Below are 15,806 nucleotides of genomic sequence, written 5' to 3' on the forward strand. Positions count from 1 at the left end.
GCCGGCAAAAATACAGCAACAATAGAAAAAAAAAAACAAAACATCTGGGTGAAAAGCGGCGGCATTGAGTAATGTGAATAAAGTTTGGGACTTTGGGCGCGGTTGCCTCTTTTTTGGAAGGGGCGGAAGGGGAATGGAGTATGGTCGATGGTTTAGGAAACGTAGGATTTCCCTTTTATTTTTGTATGTTCTTTTTATGTAGTTGAGTGAAACATTTGCCACAGTTTTTGTGCTGCATTTAAAGCTAAATGGATTTCTCTCAGCGTGTTGCGTTATTGTTGTGATAGGGCCAAAAGGTCGCTTGATCCCCAATGTGGTTCACAGTGCTTTAGTACATGCTAACAAAAAAAAAAAAAAAATGAAGAAGAAGTAAAAGCAGCAGCATCCAACCAAACGAAGGGTACTTTCAATCTTTAAAAGCCCTTAATCGAACTAGGTAAATATATGTACATATATTGACTAAAGCTTAGATAACTGATAATGCAATTTTATATCCCATTTTTATTTTGGGTTACTTGGATAAATGAGATATCGATTCTTATAGTTTAATTTGTACTTAAAATCTTAAAAATTGACCAAGTTAAATTTAAGCTAACAGATTCAAGATGACAAGTGAAATAAAGTAAACTTAACTTTAATTTAATTCAAGCAATGGACGGATCTAGAAAATATTATTGGGTAGGATTCGATCAAAATTATTAATATTTTCGACTTAGTTTATGAAATATTTTTCATTAAAGCCATTTTGTCAGTATCACAACTTCGAAAAGTCACTACTTGGCGGTATAAGGAGTTGAAAAATGTCAAAAAGTGTTCAAAATATCGACATATCGTAATCCAGATCCACCGAACTCTTCCCCTGGATCCCACTTCAAATCCAACCAATAAAAATTTATCAAACTAAGACAAAAAGAAAAAATAACTTTTCTAATAAGTTTCTCATTTCTTTCAATCTATTTTAAACGAAATGGTATAGATTTTTATATTATATTTTAGTCTGCATTTAGTCAAGTTAATCGATTGCTTCAAATTATAATATTTTGGGTCTCAAAGCATTTGTAAAATCATCATTTTTTTTCACAGAAAAGAATTTCGAATTTCGCTGTGTGTGCGTGTGTGTGTGTGTGTGTGGGTGCGTGTGTGGGGGGCGGCAATCTTTTTATCTGAATGAAAATCCATTAGCTACAACGGTCAGTTTGTCAATCATTCACTCGGTCATTCGTTCATTCATTCATTCAGTCGCAAGCTGCTAACAATCTCAAGAAACCTAACAACCTGCCAAAGCAGCAATCAATGTCTACTCAGGATGCCTGTCTATCTGGCAACGACTCACTCCACTTTATTTCAATAGCCACCACCACCATCGCCCCCTCTACCAACCCCCCTCACCATGTCGCATTGAAGGCTTTCACAACCAACCTCAAGCTAACGCTCATTTTCTCTATTCAAGCGTTATTATTGTAGCTGTTATTCCTGATTTTTCTTTTCTTTTTTTCTTGTGTTTTTTTTTTTTTTTGCTTTTTGCTTTACTTTTTTTTTCTTGTTGTTGTTGTTGCTATTTGTGCTACGCGCTTTTTGCCTTCAGTTTGGTATGTAGTATAACGTATATTCATTCGTTTTGTTCGCGCTGGTTCGTTCGCTCGTTGCGTGGGCGAGTGTCTGTTTCTTGCCATTCAGCGCGATGTACGTAGTATTTGTGTGTCACTAGGATACGCAAAAGCATTCTCCTTCCAAACCCCCTTAACCCCTCGTGCTCCACATCCTCCTCCACACCGCACTCAGCATCCATCGTACTCTCAAATCTCATCCCAAGCAGCGTCTTCTCTGTGGGGTTGTCCTGGAGTTTTTCAATTTGATATGCTCGACCGATTTTCGCTCATTTAAAACGCGCCAACGTCTGTTCCTGTTGCTGTTGTTGTTGTTGTTTTTGCTGTTGTTGTTGTTGCTATGTATTTGCTGTCCGCGTTGCGCTTGTCGTCGCCAATTTATCGCATTTTTACTTTGATTTTGCGTTAATTTTTGGACAGCTCCTGTTGAAGATGATAGAGAGCAAAAAAGGTCGCTAAGGGGGCCACAGGATACTGTCCAAAGATATATTTATCTCTCTTACTCTGTACTGTATGCGTATGTGTGTGTATGTGTGTGTGTGTGTGTGTTTAGCGCTAAATGGTGTGTTGATTTTGCTTTCTTCTTTTCATTTGATTCGCCGGCTGGCCAAGAAGGCAGCCAAGTGTTAAGGCACATAATCAGTGTCAAGATGGTGACGATATGATATGTAATCAATTTTTCAGATACATAATGAACGATAAAATCAGTGACCCCAAAACACACACATACACACAAACACACATACACAATTTTAACCATATAAAATTGCCAATATTTTTTTAATCTGTATCTGTAAGTTAAACTTTAAACTGTTTAGCGTTTCGAGTTAGTTTATTGTTTTGGTATTTTTTGGTGTTCTGTCACCCAAGTTTCTCTCTTGTTGTTTCTGAATAAAAACACTTTCCATTTCTCAGAGTTGGCACTTAAATGATTTTCAAATTTTGTATTCTTTATGTTTTTATTTTCCTTCTTTTTGTTTGATGCCAAAGCTAAAGGATCCCCTTAAGCTAAATGCCAGCAACAGCAAAAGAAAACCGCGCCACCTCAATAACCACCTCCCTCTCTCACCTACCCACACACACACACACACACTTACCCTATCCGACTACTAGCCCCTCTTCCCCCCTTTGTAGTTCAATTCTCTTACCCTTCTTTCTTGTTATGTTATTGCTGTTGTTGTTGTTGTTGTTAATGTTATTCTTCTTCTTCTTCTTTGTATCTCCCCGATGTTTCTCTTTACCGTCAAACGACAATGGCAAGACCAAGACCAAGCGCCCCCGTTAATTAGATTTTGCGGTTTTTGTGTTGTGCAAACTTCAAAAGCAAAAGCAACACGCCCGTTGATGCTGCTGTTGCTGTTGCTGTTGCTGCCAATGCCGTCTCTCATACCATTTTTGGTGGCTGCCAAAACGCCAAAATGTATGCTTTAAAAATTTTTGATACTACATAAAATTGGAATTGAAATGGGCGGCAAGCGTTAGAGGTTCTTTTTTAGAACGGAGTGTGAGCGAGCGAGTGAGAGAGAACCTGATAATGGTGTTGAGGTTGGGGAATGGTGGAAGAGGTTCTTTTGGTTGCTGCGGGTCGCAAAACAAAATCGATAAATAAAACTTTTTTACAATGCGGCAACACTTTCACGCACTTTGGCTTCCTCTAACCAAGCCATTGGTACCTCCTACCGCCACGCCCTCGCAAGAGACTGACACCCGACCTTCTCCTCGCTCGCTCTCCTTCTCACTCTCTCTCTATCTATCTCTTTCTCACTCTCTAATGACATTGGTTGGTCCAATCCCGGGCCCAATTTCAACTTCAATCTTATTCTCTTGCTCCTGCTCTTGCTCTGGCATCGCTTCTAGCCTCAGAAAACGCCGCCTGTTGTGGTGGCATTGAAAAACCGCCCGAAAGTATGCAACAACAAGTTTTTTACGCAATTAGTGTACAATTTCTTAATTTATACGCTGTCGCCAATTTATCAACACAAGGCGCAAAAGGGCACAAGAGGCAAGGTCCGGGAACCAGGAACCAGAACCAGCAGCAGAACAAGAACAGAAGAAGAAGAAGCAGCAGCAACAGCAGCAGCAAGTCGGCATAAACAGGAACAAACAGCAAAAAAGGGGTACAATTGCGGATGGTATGAGTGTTAGGGCAATGGGAGCGGCAGAGCAAAGCGTCAGCGGTAGCGTGGGTCCAAAGTGAAATATTATTATGAGTACGTGTTTGGGTGGTCTTCTGGTTCCGCCCTTAAGTCAGTGTCAGAGTCAGAGTCAGAGGGTAAAACTAGTCGATGGGCCGAAAGGGTTGATTTCTTCTTCCCCATCTCTGTCTCTCTGTCTTTGGATCTGGCCTTAACATATGCTATTTTGTCATAGTTTTTTGTTCTTTACTGTTTTGTGTTCTGTTGTGTTGGAATGGGATGAAATATGAAATACTATTTATAACTTTATCAGCATAAGATAGAATAGAATAGAAACACTGCAAGAAAATGTCAAATGGCCTAAGAAAGCAATTACATGTTGTCGCTTAGTAATTTGTTAAAGTGTAGCATTATCAACGAAGATATAGAATATATATACATATGTATATATATATATATATTGTATATATTATATATAGTGTGAGTGTGTGTGTGTCTGTGTGTGAGTGTGTGTACATACATGAGAAACTATATGCAAAATGCTTATCAAAGCATTGGGATTGGATTTGGGATTGGGTTGCTGCTGCTGCTGTGGCTGTTAATTAAGTTATGATGGCAAACCACAAACATAGCGATGGCTTTCGGGCGATGGCTCCCTGTGAGAGATAGGCCGTCAGTTTATGAAATTTTCATTAATTTTCGACCACAAGAGAGTTTCTGACTTTGGTTTCTGCTGATGCTGATGCCAATGTGCTGATGTTCTGATGTTCTCATGTTGTTGCTGATACTGATACTGATGCTGATACTGATGCTCATGCTCATGCTGATGATGTGTACCCTGTGACCCCTTCAGGCTGACAGCAGACATCAGACACCGGGACCGAGACCGAGACCGGGACCGACGACAGGACGCCGTGGACAGAAATCGGTGGCCGGCCTACGGTTGAAGAAGAAAACTTGACGACACAGCAGTTGTAATGAAATTTTGCGACATGTATGACAGTTTTAGTTTCTCTGATTCGGTTCAGTTTAGTTTAGTTTTCTGTGTCCCCTATTTGTTGTCTTCATTTTTTTTTGCTTTGTTTTGTTTTTGGTTCCTTTTCGGTTTTGGTGGGGTTACAACTTTTGACAAGACCCTTCCCAAAAAAGTATGCTATGATTTGTCACATGTTAACCAAACTTATGAACTTCAATCTTTTCCTTGATGGATGATGACAAATGTAGTCGACGACGACGACGACAAGAAGAGGCAAGAAAAACTTTTGCTAATTATATGATAATCAAAATCTATCAACAGGGGAGCAAAAAAGGAAACATTGACGACTGTCATTTTTGGGTTGACTAGTGTGAGAGAGAGAGAGAGCAAGTAGGAGGAGGGGGCTGGAATTTTAATTAGACCCAATGCCCTGTTAAGTAGGCTATATATAATATGCGTAATCATCATAACAATGCGCTCCTCTGACCCATACACTTACTCACTTACACACACACACACACACACATTTACAGTTCATTTTGACGGCAGCAAACGCTCCTGCTTCCGCTCCTCTCTTGCCTTAGACCTTTAGAGCATTTGCTGTCAAGGCTAACACATGATGATGCCTTCGTCTTCTTCTACATCTTTTTGGTTGCTGCTTTTCTGTTTGGCTTTAGCACTGGGCATATAATTTAGATTTATCGCTTGATTTTCGCATAAATATCGACCATGTCAGAGGTGGATGCTGAGAGGAAGGGAAAGGGAGAGAGAAGCAGGCTGCGGAATGCCAGTTGAATCTGGATTGGGCCAAGAGGTCGCCTTTTACTTTTGTGTGCTCGTTGATGCATAAAAGCAATGGCTTTGAGTGCCCGCCCTCATCCCAGACCAGACCAGACCAAACCAGACCAGGGCTCGTCTTGACTCGGCCTAACGACTTGTTCTTGTAGGTAGAAAGAACTGCGTGCGTATATGGCTATAAGATGTAAAATCCAAAATGACATTGAGCACTGAGCATACCCACATATGTGTGTGTGCGTGTATCAGTATGGATGGTTTGTGTGTGTGTGTGTGTGTGTGTGGGAATGGAAGTGCCTTGTCAGATAATGTCGAAGTGCATAAAGACCAAGTAAATGGCTAAAAATCATTGATGATTTTGCGTTTTTATTGATTTTATTGATGTATAAAGTATTTCATAAAGTAAAATTGAGAGTTTTTTTTTCTTTTACGCATTGCCATTTCGTTATATATAAATATATATATATGTTAATATGTTTAAAAATATAAATTGAGTAAGCTCTACTCTAAATATACGTATCACTTCCCTTCAGAATCAATTTGAGATCCTTAAAATCGTAGCTTATTTATCATTGAGATGTCCAAAATGAGAAACGTGAACAAAATTAATATTAAATCTTATTAGCCGTATAGTTTTTATATGCAGAGCTAAAAAGTCTTTCAATTAACAGTCAAATCAAAGAGATTAAGAAATAAAATTAACCAATATTAAATCAATTTATCAAATAAATCAATTCCTCTATTTTCGTTTCGAAATGATCAACTTTATGATATTTTAATGTATTCAAAGAAAAATTGTCAAATCGATTACAAAAAGAAAAAATTGTTATCTTTTATCTATGGTCATTGAAATGTAATGCAAGTAAATCTTTAAGTTGTCCAACTTCTTTTTATTTGTTAAACATTAATATCACTTCAATAGCTTCATTCTCACCCCATCGCCAGCTAGTCTATCAGCGTATATTACTACCAATAAGCCAGCTGTGTTAACTTTAAGCATCATTTAAAGTATCTTTTCATCGTTTTGCCTGCCTTTCCATCTTTTTTTTCCATCTTTTGGTTGGTGCCCTTGTCAATCTTGTTTAACATATTGCATCCCCAGTTTGCTCGCTCATCTTGCCGCCACTCCAACTCCAACTCCAACTCTGATTCTGATTTCAACTTCATCTCCCTTGCCACCATTACCAACGCTTCCTCGTTCACATTCTCTTCCTTCTCCTTCGACGCCCGACATCCTCTGGCAGTTTTGCCAGCCATCGCTCAGATTGACAGACCTCAGTGTTAGTGTCATCATAATCATTTTGTCATTAATATGTCTGACTGGTCACACAACAACGCGTTCATATTGTTCATCTTGTTGTTGTTATCATTTCTCTTTCTTCATCTGGTTCGCAATAATCTGCGGTTTGCTCTTTGTTGTGTTCATTTTGTTCCCGCTAGCCAATCCATTGAATTATATGGATTTTTGCCTGAATAAAATATATATCTCTCTCTATATATATATATGTTTATATATGTATAACATATCCGTATTTGTTTTGTTATTCGTTTTCCTCCAACAAAATGTAATGTTGTTGTTGTTGTTGTTGTTGTGCTGTGATTGACTCGCTTGCTACTCTGGCTCCTCTGGCCTCCTAACCACGGCACCTCCTCCTATACATATATACATATATATATATATGTATGTATGTATTGGGGATGGAGGAAAGCAAATCATCTGGGCGGCACCCGAAAAGCATCCAAACATTCACATTTCATTTTGCCTTTTGCCTTTTTCGTCTGCTTTACAAAGTATGTATAGGACCCTACCCATACACACACACACACACATACACACACAACACACACCGCACACACACACACACACACACACATAACTATGTGTATATGTATACTATATATACGAAAAGTACTCCTAGGCCCTTATATAAGTAAGTACGTGCCCTCGTCTCTGTGGGTCTCTGTCTCTGTCTGTGAGTGTGTGTGTGTGTGTGTGCGTGTGTGTGTGTGTGTGTGTGTGTTGTGCTATCTTCTTCATGCATTTTGACATACTTATGTCGTTTCATGTTTTTGCTGATTTTGCACAAAAAAACAGAAGAAACAAAATAAAGCAGACAAAAAAAAAAAAGAATCCGAAAATCTTTGCCCCACGATTTCCTTCTACTTTCTTTTTTTTTTGTGTCTTTTTGTTGTTAACAAACAATTTTCTCTTTGCGAAAAAGCCGCTCTTAGTAGTGTTTTCTGGAAAATTGAAATTTTGCGCATGTGTTGTTGTCGTCGTAACGTTGAATTCGCCGCATACAACAACAAAATGCGGCGAATTCATGGAGGGGTTTTGTTTGCACTGGAAAGCCGAACAGCCTGCAAGACTGGCACATTGTCTTGACAAAATTGTTTATCGTTTTATATTATTGTCATTAGATTGTGGCACAAACAATTCAAATCAAAGCTTGGCTTTTATAGTTTGTGATAAGGGAAATTTTCTTAATGAACCTTTTGAAAGTTGCAAAAATCAAATTTAAAAACCTACAAACAAAGAAATTGAAGGAAAATGTATTGGATTTTTCTTTAAGGTTTCTAATTGTCTTATTTTCATTACTGAGATTATTTTTGCCTAACATTTGTATAAAAACTTTGTTAATTAGAATTAACAAAATAAGGTGGTTTAAAAGTTCATTATTTTTCCTTCATTTAGGACATTCATATAAACTATGTTCGGAATAAAAATATTTTAATGTAAGGTTCGCCATGACATTTAACATTTTTTCAATAAACGCTTTGCCGTTTTTAGTTTAAACGAAAAATATAAACCTTTCCATAAAAACTTTTGGCCAATTAGATCTAAATGAAATCAAAACAGCAGGCGCATTTTAAATATTATAAATCCCTCTTTACTAAGTAACCAAAAGTTAACACATTAGTAGACAAACGCAGTAACAGTCAACTGACCTTTCTTCTTCTTTTTCTTTTATTGTTTTTTAGCACAAACTTCTGGATTAATATAATAAAAGTAAAAATAGGAAACGCTTCGCACATACACAAGTGCGAATATTTTTTACAACCTCTGCATATTTTCAAATGTAAGTAATAATTAGAGTAATTAAAAAAGAAGATTTAAAATTATAAAATGCAGATAATTTCGAGCTATTAAAGATAGAATTGCAGTTTTTATAATCAGAAGAGCGATTTACGTGTCAATAATGTGTCAGGATACGAAAAGGTTTATATAGGAAACCTTTCTATCAATTGATTTCATGTTAAACAATTTCATAAACTAAAATTTCAGAAATTTTTTTTTTAAATAAACTTGACTTTGAAGGCTCTCTTAAACAAACGCAATTTGGCAATTAAAACTGTAAAGGAAAGTTAAGCAAACAAATTGACTGTAAACGACAATTGAGGTAAATATATTTTTAGTTGTACGAATAATTGAAAAATATTTATTTGAACGCTTTTAAAACGCTCAGAAAAATTACCATAACAAAATCTTTGAAAAACGCTGCTCATTTCAGTTCATGAGTTAAAAATATGGCAAATGAAAATGTAGGTAAATTACGACCATTATTTTTAATGAAAAGTTAAATTTTAATTTATTGCTTGTTATTAATTTTTTTGTTTTTTTTCTAAATTCTTATACTTTGTAAATATGACTTTTTCTACGAAGTTTTGTTGCCAATTTCCCCTTGATTTCCAATTGCCGCCCCTTTTCATAAATTCGCCTTAAACTTTGACTTGAATTGTACCTTAAGGTATGAATAAATTTTACCCCTACAAATGAATTCGCCGCACTGGAAGTGTCTCACATTTACCCCTCTCATTGGAGTAGGAAGTGCCGTGTGATTTTCTCTTTAGTCGTTTTGGCCGTTCAAAGTGCAAAAATGATTTTTTGGTTGCGGGGAGGATCTTGCTTATCAGTGAAATGGAATAAATATATCGCTAAACTATTTACATGTGATATGTTTGGGAGAGGGGAGGGAGGCAGAGGTAAATCATTCATAAATATGTATAACACAAGGGGAATGGGTGTTGAGGGAGTGGAGGGGATAGGGAGGGCAATTACACGCCAGAACGCTTTGCCACACAACTCACTCAATCACCGCTGAGTTGCGAGTTTCGATAGTTCGAGAGTGCGTTTTTCTCTTATTTTCTATTAATAGCAGCATTTGTTTGGGTTTTTTTTTATATTTTTTTTGTTTCTTCTTTTTGTATTGTTTGTTTCTCGGTTTGTTTGTTTGTGTTTACAGCCAGTGATTGGCATTGCTGATGGGACGACCCGGCAACGTGCCGCAGCACTGCGTGGCAGATACAAAACAGAAGCTGCTCTGCTAAAAGGGGCAAAAGAGATGGATGGAGATATAGATGGCGATAGAAATAGAGACAGAGCAACGTAGCAATAGAGCAAAAAGAGACCGTGGCAAATGCAGCACACCAGCAGCTAATTATTCTAATCACCAACCAACCAACCAACCAGTCCGACCAAACAAGCAGCCAGGCAGCAGGCAGTCATTCAGACAGTCAGTCATCCAGTCAGTCAGTCAGGCCAGGCAAAAGCAATTGAACTGCTGTTGACCCCAGCTGCAACAGCAGCAGCAGCAACACCACCACCAGATGCAAAACGGAGATCGGAGCACAGAGTATAGAACATGAGAGCATGAGAGAGTACTGGAACCACATATGGTTGCGGTTGCGGATATACCAGAAACATTCTCGCTGAGCAAATGGCACACAAATCACAATAACGTCAAATAAATTGCCAGTATTTTGTATAACAAAGTTGTGTCTAACATTTCTTTTTTGAAGTTTTTCATGATGTTGTGTGTGTTGTTGTTGTTGTTGTTGTTGGTATTGCTGACGCTGCTGTTGGCAGGTAGCCAGCCACAAAAAACCAAAGCGTGAACACATGAAATGAGCCATGAGATGAGGTTGTCATTATAATTATATTTGATAGAAAGAGACACACGGCAATTAATTGCTCATATACAAATAGTAGATAAGGGAGTAAATGGGAGTAGGTCATTGAAGTGATATTCAAGTTCAATTAAAGATTATTGAAACATAACTAAAATTTAATCGGAAACGAAAAATCTACATTAAAGTTTTGGTAGAAATTAGAAACATTCAATTTAAAGAGAATTTATATAGAATTTATATAGAATTTCACTGAAGAGTTTTGCTTACTTAGAATTTCACTTAAGAGTTTTGCTTACCTGACCTAGTATCTAAATAGAATTTAATAACATTCTCTAGATTTAGGTGAGCTCACTTTCTTCATAAACAATGATCGTTTAATGACAGTTGTTTTGTTTTCATATTTCATGATTAAACCTTTTGGTTAGAGGATTTTTTGCATGGGTTAAATGTTGTAGAGATAATTGAAGTATCTCTCAGATAGATATTTAATAACTTTATGCTGTTGCTGTTGTCCGGTTAGGTTGATTTTGTGCCATGCCATTTTGGCTGCATATGAAACTCATACTTTACCAATAAATCTACCAAACAACAAAATCAAATCAACTTGTCAAACCCAAAAACCGTTTGTGAAATTATATGAAAAATCTATCCAACTCTTTCTCCAATTTCAATCCTCTCATTCTCTCACTCTTTCTCTCTCTCTCTCTCTCTCTATCTCGCTTTGTTAGTAGCTTTCTCTGTTTCTCTTGTTGAGCCGCTCTCCTATACAAATAAAATTGCAACCTCAATATTTGATTATAGAAAACGATACCTGGGCAATTGGTCGGCGAAACGAGAACGAAAAATCAATGCAAATAACAAATGACCAAACATGATGCACACACACACACACACATGGACAAAGAGACATATAAACCCGCAAACATGAGAGAGGCCTATAGTGTGGCACACACTCACACACACACACACACCTAGAGATTCATTCAGTCAGTCCTTGTTCGATGCACAGGGGCCAACAACAAATCATCCGTTGATGCGTCACGTCAATAACGCAGTTGAAAAATTGTTAAAATTGAATTACAGTTGGAAAACTGCGCGACTGGGACCAGAGTAAATAGCAACAGCAGCTACCACGCCTCCTTTAACGCCCCCCCCCCCCCCACACGAACAAAAAAAGAAGCAAACAAAAAGGAGAAAAAATTGCATATGAGAAACGATAAAAAGCAGGCAACACAAGTGATGTGTTTCTGTGTGCGTTTGTGTGCCTTTAGCCCATCTCATGGGCTGATGGGCTGATTTGGCCCTTTTTCTCTCTTATTCTGTGCATATCCTTCAGCAAATAGACAACAAATTGCAATGTGATATACAGTTGAGTTGAGTCGAGCTGTTGTCCTTGTTGGACAGCGGTGAAAATTGATAAAATGATATTGATGAATTGCACATTCGCAGTCAACGTCCACCGAAAACGCTGCTGCTTCTGCTGCTGCTGCTGCTGCTCCTGCCTTTCGCCTTGGTTGCAACATCGTCAACGTCGTCAGATGATGAAAAATTAGCCTCGGCCCATGGTCGATGTGCTGCTAGACGATGCGTGAGTGTGAAAATTGTAGTTAGTAGGCGATTCTCTGTATGGATGTGTGTGCGTTTGTATGTACATACATATGTGTGTGGAATAGTGAGCAAGATTAATGAAGGCCTACTCTCATCCCCAATCGTATCCCACCGCCCCAAACGGCTGGGCCAAAAGGCCCCAAGGCTTCGAAAGGCAAGGCAAAAGGACCTTATGACAGTTCTCTCTCAGGCACACAAAGGTGTGTGTGTGTGCGTGTGCGTGTGCGTGTGCAACTCAAATTCAAAATTGAAATTGCAGAAATTTTTGCAAAACGCCAAAGGCAACATTTCTCAAAAAATCAACGCAAAACAGAACTGAACTCAACTGAACTTCAATTCAGCCTTTAGGCTCATGAGTATCTCAAACAGAAAGACAACTTTTTGGTTGCATTTAATATGGACACGAGAAAGATTTATTTTTAATTCATGCAAAAATTAATAAACTCCCATTGAATTTTTATACCCTTGCAAAAAGGGTAATTAATTTTGGTCAAAAGTGCGCAACGCATAGAAGGAAGCATCTCCGACCATATAAAGTATATATATTCTTGATCAGCACGACGAGACGAGTTCAAATAGCCATGTCCGTCCGTCCGTCCGTCCGTCCGTCCGTCTGGATCAACGCAAACTCCTCCTAGACCGTAAGAGCTACAGAGCTGAAATTTTGCATGTAGGCTTGTATATACTGCAGGCGTTGTATATCTCGGATTCAGCCGGATCGGATCACTATATCATATAGCTCCCATACATATGCCAAATCTGATCAAGATCGGGTGACTATATCATATAGGAACGATCTTTCGAAAACAGTGACTTTTGTCAATAACTTCGTTACTTTTGACGCGATTGCTTTCAAATTAAACATTAATTGTTAGTTTATTATATCTGTTAATGACTGTGCCGAATTTGATCAAGATCGGGTTACTATATCATATAGCTCCTATAGGAACGATCGGAGAAAAACAGTGACTTTGATCAATATCTTAGTTTTTTCCTATGCTAAGATTGTAGGCCGTTCTTTCGGAAACATTAGCCTTTTTAGCTTAAACGTTTTACCACTTTGATGGCTATAGGTAAGGAAAATTGCAAGGGTATACAAACTTTGACGCGGTCGAAGTTAGCCCCGGCCCTCTGGTTTTATTTAAACCAGAAGAATAAAATTTTTAATAATTTTTCATGGGCATTTTGTGTTTCTTGTGAAAACTGGCATTAAAAATTATTAAAAGATATCTTGAATTTCTCTCAAATCTAGTATTTAGTTGATTCTTAACTTTTTTTTACAATTATAATCTAATGAGCGCTTAACTAAGATTCCAATCCTTAAAATCAGATCGAATGAGATGCTTGAGTAGCTATGGTAGATTATTGTTGGCAAAGTTATCTAGCTAAGGATATATTTTATCCTTTAAGTTGATATTCCGTCAAGAGAAAACTCTTAATCTCATACTTTTGGCTTTTTGGGATGACAAAAATAAATGTTGCATAATATTTTATGCTGGGATTTGTCTACTTGACTTGACCATCTATTAATAGCTGTTTCACCTTTTGCCTTTTTCTTTTCCTTTTCATTTACTTTACTCTACTTTGCTGATGTTTTCTTTTTTTTTTTTTGTTCTTTTGCATTTATGTTGTTAAATTTTGGCTTGGGTGTGTAAGTGTGTTTGTGTGTGTGTGTGTGTTGAGCTTCGATTTTGACTTCACTTGACTATTTATAGGCCAGTTCATTTGCCTTTTTAATATAAATTGTCTTGGCTTGTCTCTCGTTTTATTTGAATTTATGGCCATTTCCATTTCATTTGGTTACATTTTGTGCTAGCATTTCATATAATAGTTTCCTCTTTTGGCACTTCATCAAGGATACAGGTGTGAGAAGAAATGCAGAGAGAGAGAGAGGGAGCGAGCCTTAACCTGGACCACAAAAATCGCTGTCTGCCCTTCGTCCAAAAAATTTATAAGCGTTTTGCGTCTCCTCTATGTTTTGTTGTTATTTAAGACAAAACCCCAACGCAATTCGGGTAGTTGCTATAAATAAAACAGGGCACACACACACACACACAGCTAGACACATTGACTCGTGTCTGTGTATGTGTGTGTGTGTGTGTGTGTGCACTTTATATAAACTTAGATAACAAACAGCTTGGTTATTTATTTTTCTTAATATTAACGTCAACATTCAGCGCACATGTTGCACGCATGGACCAGCCCCTTGCCTTCGTTTAGACTGAATCTTCTTCCTTCCGCAACCACCATGGCCAGCACCACCCGCTGGCACTAAGACAGACATAGATAAAGTCATTTACACACAGTGTCTATGTCTATACATATGTGTATGTGTGTGTGTGTGTGTGTTTCTGTGAGGGAAAGAGAAAGATACACAAAACTGTTGTAATATTTGTTGCCATCTTACAGGCGATGTTTGCGAGGTGTGCAAGTAAATCACATCAACAACATTGCTAAAATTTATAACTGTATATCGGGCAATGGGCAACAAAAGGTGGTTAGCAAAGAGGAGGTGGGTTAGAAAGTAGAGGTGTATGTGTGTGTGTAGATGTATTTCTGTTGGCTTATATATATATGTATATCTGCTTGCCATGGCTATTTCGACTTTATTAAGCCAAAGCACGCGCATTTCTTCACTTCTCTCATGGCAGCAAAGTCAAATAGCCTCTGTCTCTCTTTAGCTCTCTCTCTATCTCTCTCCTTCTCTCTTTAAGTGTAATAATTCTTCAATTTCAACTAATTTTATGCCGACAGTAACAAGAAAAAAATGAAATAAAACAGAATATAATTTCAAATATTTGCCACACCTTACTAGCGAAGTGTCCTTTACTAAATTGAGTCGCCTAGCCTTGCCTCTTGTGGCATAAATCATAACCATAAAATGTACATACATATATATATATATATATATATTTATGCCAACCACATCTAAGATTTAAGACAGAGATGAAGCAAGTCGAAGAGAAAAATGGTGAGATAAGAATAGAGAATTTGTATTTTCACACTCTACAAGAGAAAAACAACAAACAAATTTTAAGCAAGCTTGCAAATTGCCCTACAACTTGCAAAAGTCAAAACAGGAAGACAAATACGAATGACCAAGAAAAAAAAAGAAAAGCCAAAAATAAGGACGCAAAGAAAGGGAGCCGAAAAGGTAAATCCAGATAGGTAATGGCAACGACTTAGAGTTACTCCTTTTGATTAAATGCCATTTCTGTTTGCCATCTTTTACCAAAAGTCAAATTTAATCCATGACTTTTCAAGTTCCAAATTATAGGGTATATTATGTGTGATAAAAAAGAAAAGAAAAACACTTCAATGACTTTGATAAGTGTAACCACATTAGTGAAATCTTGCAACTTGACTGACTGACTGTCAACAATTTTTTGATTAGCATCAAAAATGCAAAATGCACTTTGCTTTATTGTCAACACTTTCAACTTCTGACAAGAATTTCCCTTACATATTTTTTGCCGCTCCCCCCTGCCCAACCAACCCGTCTCCTCGTCTCCCCTTTTTTCACAATGCCTTTTTTCATTGCATAGAAAACTATTTGACAAGCGTTAATCAATCAAATTGGAGTGAAGTCTGACAGCAGAAGAAAACCTTTCTCATAATTTTTCTCTCAGGCACCCTTAAAAGTAGTTCCTTTCCTTTTCTCACACCCCATTTTTTGTTATATATATATTTTTTTTTTGGTTCTCTTAACTCCCCCACCGCCCCCGAATTTTATTCATCCACAACACACACACAAACACCCACACACACACACAC

This window comes from Drosophila willistoni (genome assembly GCF_018902025.1).
Source record: "Drosophila willistoni isolate 14030-0811.24 chromosome XR unlocalized genomic scaffold, UCI_dwil_1.1 Seg144, whole genome shotgun sequence".
NCBI classification, from domain to species: Eukaryota; Metazoa; Arthropoda; class Insecta; order Diptera; family Drosophilidae; genus Drosophila; species Drosophila willistoni.